The sequence below is a fragment of the Embiotoca jacksoni genome, unplaced genomic scaffold (genome assembly GCF_022577435.1).
Source record: "Embiotoca jacksoni isolate LCO1_2020_lvr unplaced genomic scaffold, fEmbJac1.0.p SCAF_8, whole genome shotgun sequence".
Classification (NCBI taxonomy): Eukaryota; Metazoa; Chordata; class Actinopteri; family Embiotocidae; genus Embiotoca; species Embiotoca jacksoni.
The window spans coordinates 10,440,774-10,446,897 of NW_027185436.1; positions in this window are offsets into that span (position 1 = coordinate 10,440,774).

Consider the following 6,124-nt stretch of genomic DNA (forward strand, 5'->3'; position numbering starts at 1 on the left):
CCTCGTAAATTGGGAATAGTGTGAAACCACCCATGAATTTGGTTCTGAACATTTGCACAGAAAATATACTTTTATTTGCTATATTGATGGTTGCCACTTGGTTTCAGTCAGCATTTGTTTCATGCAGCTTTAAATCGACAAAAAAAGTTATAGCAATTTTGACTAAAAAAAACAAATGGTCAACATGTTAGAGCTGTTTTCCTATCAGATAAAATCTCACAATACAAATGCTCAGATGCCACGGATGCTTTCGACTAATGTATTCTGCTGAGTTTCGTGACTCAAAATTCTGTAAATATAACCTCTAACTGTGTCTCTGGCATGTACTGTAAATGGCTTCAAACTGCTTTTTTTCAGGTTGATTGCTCTCAAAACATTCTCACATTGCAAGATTTCCACCCCGGGACAGTCATACTGATACACTGACAGACTCAAACACACCACACACACTATGCCACCCATAACCTTTGACCTTTAACTGTGCCTCGACCCCATCATGATGATGTACTGCAAGCTCATCATCTCTATGGTAACATGAACTAGTTGCACAGAGCGGCGCCACAGGGGAGTGTGCGCCTGTGTGTGCTTTTTTTTTGTGTGCATTTGTGTATGTGGTGGGGCTCAATAGGGCATACAAACACACACATGCACACACTCGCGCGCGCACACACACACACACACACACACACACACACACACACACACACACACACACACACACACACACACAGTAATAGGGCTCTCCATCTGTCTATGTAAATCAATCCTGACCTTTGCTGAACTCTGGCTGTGCAGTTTGACAGTTAATCACTTGATAAGTGTGTTGTGTGTGTGTGTGTGTGTGTGTGTGTGTGTGTGTGTGTGTGTGTGTGTGTGTGTGTGTGTGTGTGTGTATAGGTCTGTGTGTACAAGTGCTTAATTCTTTGTGTGTCTTTATGTCCGTGTGCATGCATGCATTTCAGTTATTATCGCTTGTCTATTGTAACTGAGTACAGAAAAACAGCAGGATACCAAACCATCAGGTATGACGACTATGTGTGCTTGTGTTATGTATGAATAAACTATATATAGTAATATGTCCACTGTAAATATTCACTTTAGAGCATACAGCTAATTTCTCTGCATTTTTATCCACATGTTCATCTGTTGACAAACATATTTTCTGCTTTAGTTTACCACTGGACTGGCCTAATCCAAAGGAGGGTTGTGTTGTGTTTCACCTTAAAGAATAAATAAATGATCACAGACTAACTTGGTGCAGTGATTACCTTCATGTGCCATGACTCACATGTTCTTGAGAGGACTACAGTTTTAGCAACCAAGTAAAAAATACATATAGCCTGTGCTGAGTTCTTTAAAAATATTTTCTTACACACTTATGATGGAAGTACAAAAGCAAATTCTCGTCAGTTTTTATATGTCACTTTTAGGGCAGGAAGTAAAGATAAAAAGCGTTAAAGGTGCAATATGTAAGATTCAAATCCCGTAATCCCACTTTGTACATTAAGAGGCGATAGTGAGTCAGTGTAGTGTCCAGTCTGAGGGTTTTTGGTAAAATTATGCGTATTCTCTCCTGTTAGTTAGAAGTGAACTTTTTTGGGACCTTTTTATAAATTAAATAAATAAATTAAAAAAAAAAAATCAGGATAAAGCATTAGCTATCCTTTTTTTAAATTTTTTAAATTTAAATTTTTTTTTTTTTAATATATTATGTATAGCATATATTATACATACATGTATTTTTTACAACAGTGTCAGCTGCACTTAAGCTTGCCTTTAGTGAAATAATAAACTAAACAATAGGGCAGGTGCTCTGACCTAAATCTAGGTTACATGACTGTGTGAGCAACATGCCGATTTGGGGCGCTCTCGTGGGTGACAAGGTTCGTCAATATGTCAATAGAGTTAGATGAGATCTCTATATTGTTGTGGGGGTCATTATGTGAGTGGGGGCCTGCTTTGTGTGGAGACACCTACACACGTACAGATGTCAATGTACAGCCAGTGGATTTGATAGATGAATTTAATTGAACACAATCTGTTTTTTACACTTTGACCACATGGAATCTAATTCTTAGCAGTTAAAAAGACATTTTTAAATTCCAGTCGGGATTGACGCCCAAGACAAGAATACAGATGTCTGGTCTCTGAGGGGATTCAGTTTATATGGGGAGATCCTGTGGACATCGACTACAAGTGGAGTTTGTTGACAAGAAATCAACAAAACACTATTTAGATGCTGAAGAATATAGCCTGGCTCCTCCTGCCTTCAGCCGATTATAAACTATGACATACCGACTTTGAATCTTACAACAAGGACATTTAAAATTACGATGTGCCGTTGGGCATTGCTCCAGTTTTAATGGTACCAAGCTGCAGCCAAATTGTAATACACAGAGATAGACAGTCTCTCACTCACAAACATTCTCAGATTAACCTAATCAAGATAATCTCTCAGATTAACACACATTATAAAACAGCTGCTAATTCCTGCCCGTCCTTCTACAGAGCCAACTGAGCGGTCACCGTGATAAACACAAGTGCAGCACCTCCTCTGTCACTAGACTTGACACGGCACTCCCATTAAAGTTTTTCTGTTTTATAACGATGTGAGGCACATTGAGCTCAGGGAGATGTGTTGACTAGCTCCTAGGACACATTACTACTGAGTCTATTGACCTTTTACTCCACTGTGATACATCACATGTCATGTTTTGCTGTCTAGAAGAAATAAATAAACCCCTTATTAAAACATAAAAAGAAAAAATCCACCTGAAAAAACACCCCTGTATTCAGTCAGCACCAGCTGCAAAACTGTAAAAAAAACAAAATAAACAATCTTAACCCTGAACCTATGTATCAGCATTTATTCTAAGACACAGAAAAGTGAAATTTGTCAGATTCAAACCTGCAAATCTTTTTGAGAGAATTCAGTATTTGCTGCTCACAAGTTCACAGACTCACAGGCAAGTTTAACTTTACAAACTGAGGCCATCTGTCCATCTAAGCATGCAGTATAATAAACTCATCAAGTGTATTAGATTTGGGATACTTTTCAGGGAATTAAGTGCTTATAACTAAAAGCTGTGTTTATCAGGGAATTAAATTTGAAACGTGTTTTTTGTGTTTTAACGAGACACCTTTAATGTAATTGTGTGACTAAACAGCATTAAACGCTATTAGTAATGCCACAGGACAACATATTACATGCACAACGCCACAAGCGATCCTGTATTATAGAAGACTGCTGCCCTCTTGCCTGCAGAAGTAGTATAGCACAATAGTGTTATAAACCACCAGCTGCGTTTACTTGAACTAAGAGAAATTGTTGTTGCAGATGTTGATGTTTTGATAACTATTTACAGTTATGTTATAAGTTATAAGATGAGAATCTACACGTATAATTAAAAACATTATTTATAACATAAAAAGATCAAAATGGGTGACATAAAAAATTCAAATCAATAAATTCCAGCTGATGATCTTGTGACACTACATGTTCCTTTGATTTAATGCTGACATAGTACACACACACACACACACACACACACACACACACACACACACACACACACACAATATTTTTTCTCCTTTGACATTGTCAAAACCAGACATGCCAAACAATATGACAGATAAGCATAGGTGCACCAGACTGTGTGTGTGTGTGTGTGTGCACGTTTGTTGGAGATGGCTGTTTGCTCTTGTGTGTGTCTGACATGGAGGTGGATTTGGACGGACAGTCTGCCATCCCAGATGTCATCAGAATGACCGGTGGTCCCGTTGTCTAACCTCTGACCTTTCCAGATGGTGACACATCACTCCCTCTCTCAACGACCCCTCCCAGGAACACTTTTTGTGTGTGTATGTCTGTGTGTGTGTGTGTGTGTGTGTGTGTGTGTGTGTGTGTGTGTGTGTGTGTGTGTGTGTGTGTGTGTGTGTGTGTGTGTGTGTCTGCACTGATGAGGTTTGAAGGATGTGTCAGGAGGGTTTAAATTAATTTGAGTTAAAATCTTTGAGGGTGAAATGTAACATGAGTTTTGATTTTTTTTTTTGTTTTAGTATTTTGCAGTAAGTAAAGTGTAAATCTTTGAAAAGCATCAGTTGCTCTATGTATTAACTTGATCCAAATTATCTAAATGTAAACAAAAAGGTATAAAACGTTTAAAATTTCAACCCTGAAGAGAAGAAAATGCTCATTCACATTACCAGATTAGGGCTTTACTCTGTTCCCATGTTTATATTTCTTTTTCTGTGATTTATCTTCCAGTATCACACATGAGACTTAATTGTTCATTTATTTATTTATTTTTTGGGGTATTGGAAATAAGAATAGTTCATTCATACAAAACTGCATACAATAAGTTCTGAGGATTTGTACCTTTATTGAACCTGCAGATGCAGAAAGGCAACGAGAACCTGCTCTGTCTCCTCTACATTAATATATTCATTACTGTCATTAACCTTTTGGCTGCACAGCCCCCTTATCTAATTATCCCCCTGTTACTGCTGATCACACACGCACACACACACACGCACACACACACACACACACACACACACACACACACACACACACACACACACACACACACACACACACCAATCTCAACTGCTTCTCCCTACACACCACCTCCGCTACCGCACATGTTGTTTGACAAATGAGTGGTCTCGCCTCATCAAGCACATGACAATGCAAACAGATGGGAGGTGGAGAAAGAGACCCGTGCCAGCTCTAAACACACAAATACAAACACGCACACACACGCACACACACAAGCTAACACACTCAGTGCAAAATCCCTAACATATGTTGCAGTTATTCAAACAGCTATGCTCCGAGACACATCCAGACGGCCAGGAGTATGGATAACAGGAGGCTCTTTTAGAGCAGCAGCCAAGGAGAAATGATCTGATTTATTGATTTGTGTTCTCCTTTGTGCCTCCAATGGGGGTGCAGCTTGTTTGCGTATGAGAGACAGACAGACAATCAAATCAGATATTACAGGTCCATGTGTCTGACAACATTGCAGTAGCGGTATACTGCTAAATAAGAGTTTTAAGTGCAGTTCTGACATACTTTTTTTTTTACTGTACTGTTTGCGACTTTATACTTCTACTTGGTTACATTCAGAGTGTAGAATTGCTCATAAAGTTGCACTAGTGACAATTTAATGATCTCTCAGATCAGCTGGGATCACATCAAAGTGTGTAATACATCTGTCAGTCCACTAGAGGATGCTGTGTCAGGGTCACATTTTTCCTTGCATAGACGTAAAAAGTACACCCATGTATGAGGGTTGAAGAAGGTCATCTGACAAACTCCAAATAGTGATAAACCTGAGTGAAGAGTTTGGTCTGTGGTTGGTTGGATTGATCAAATTTAGGACTTTCATCCAAGGGACAAGAGTTTGAGTGTGTGGGAAAGCTACGTGGGTTTCTTTCTGGTAAATTAAGTTGCTTATGTAACATAATGGGTAAGTATTTACCTTATGTAGTGTTAAATAACTAAGATAATATACTTAACGTTACTCATGTAAAATCAATTATTTGAACCCAAACCAAGATCCTTTCTTAAACCGAACCAGATGGCTTTTGGTGCTTAAATTCAAGGCACCTTACTTTTCACGCCTTTTCACTTTCACGGCGAGCCAAAATGTGACACTGACATGGTATTCTTTGGTGGACTCGGGTGTATTAACACTTTGGAGTAACACTGAGGTAAACAGTGCCACCCTAGTTCTCACACAGATTTCATGTTCTTCTGATAAAAGGTGGTGATGACAGATTAGTTGCCGCATGTCGATGACCTACAGTCGCCTAATTTATAATCAGTATTTTGTTGTTAACAAAAAAAAAAAAAATACAGCAAAGTTTGTGCAAAGTTTAAGGCCATCACAGTATTAATAGCACAGAATATCATATAAAGTAACATTACTTTATACGTTTTTTGTCACATCATTTTTTTCTTTGCGGCCTTTTCGTAAACGTTCTGAGGCCAGTAACTGATTTACAGTCCAGCATGTTAATGCATCAGTAACCTTAATACCACAAAACAACACACAGTATATAATAATCTAACAGGAGCTATTCAGTATGTGCACTTTTATTGATAATAAGAAATCTA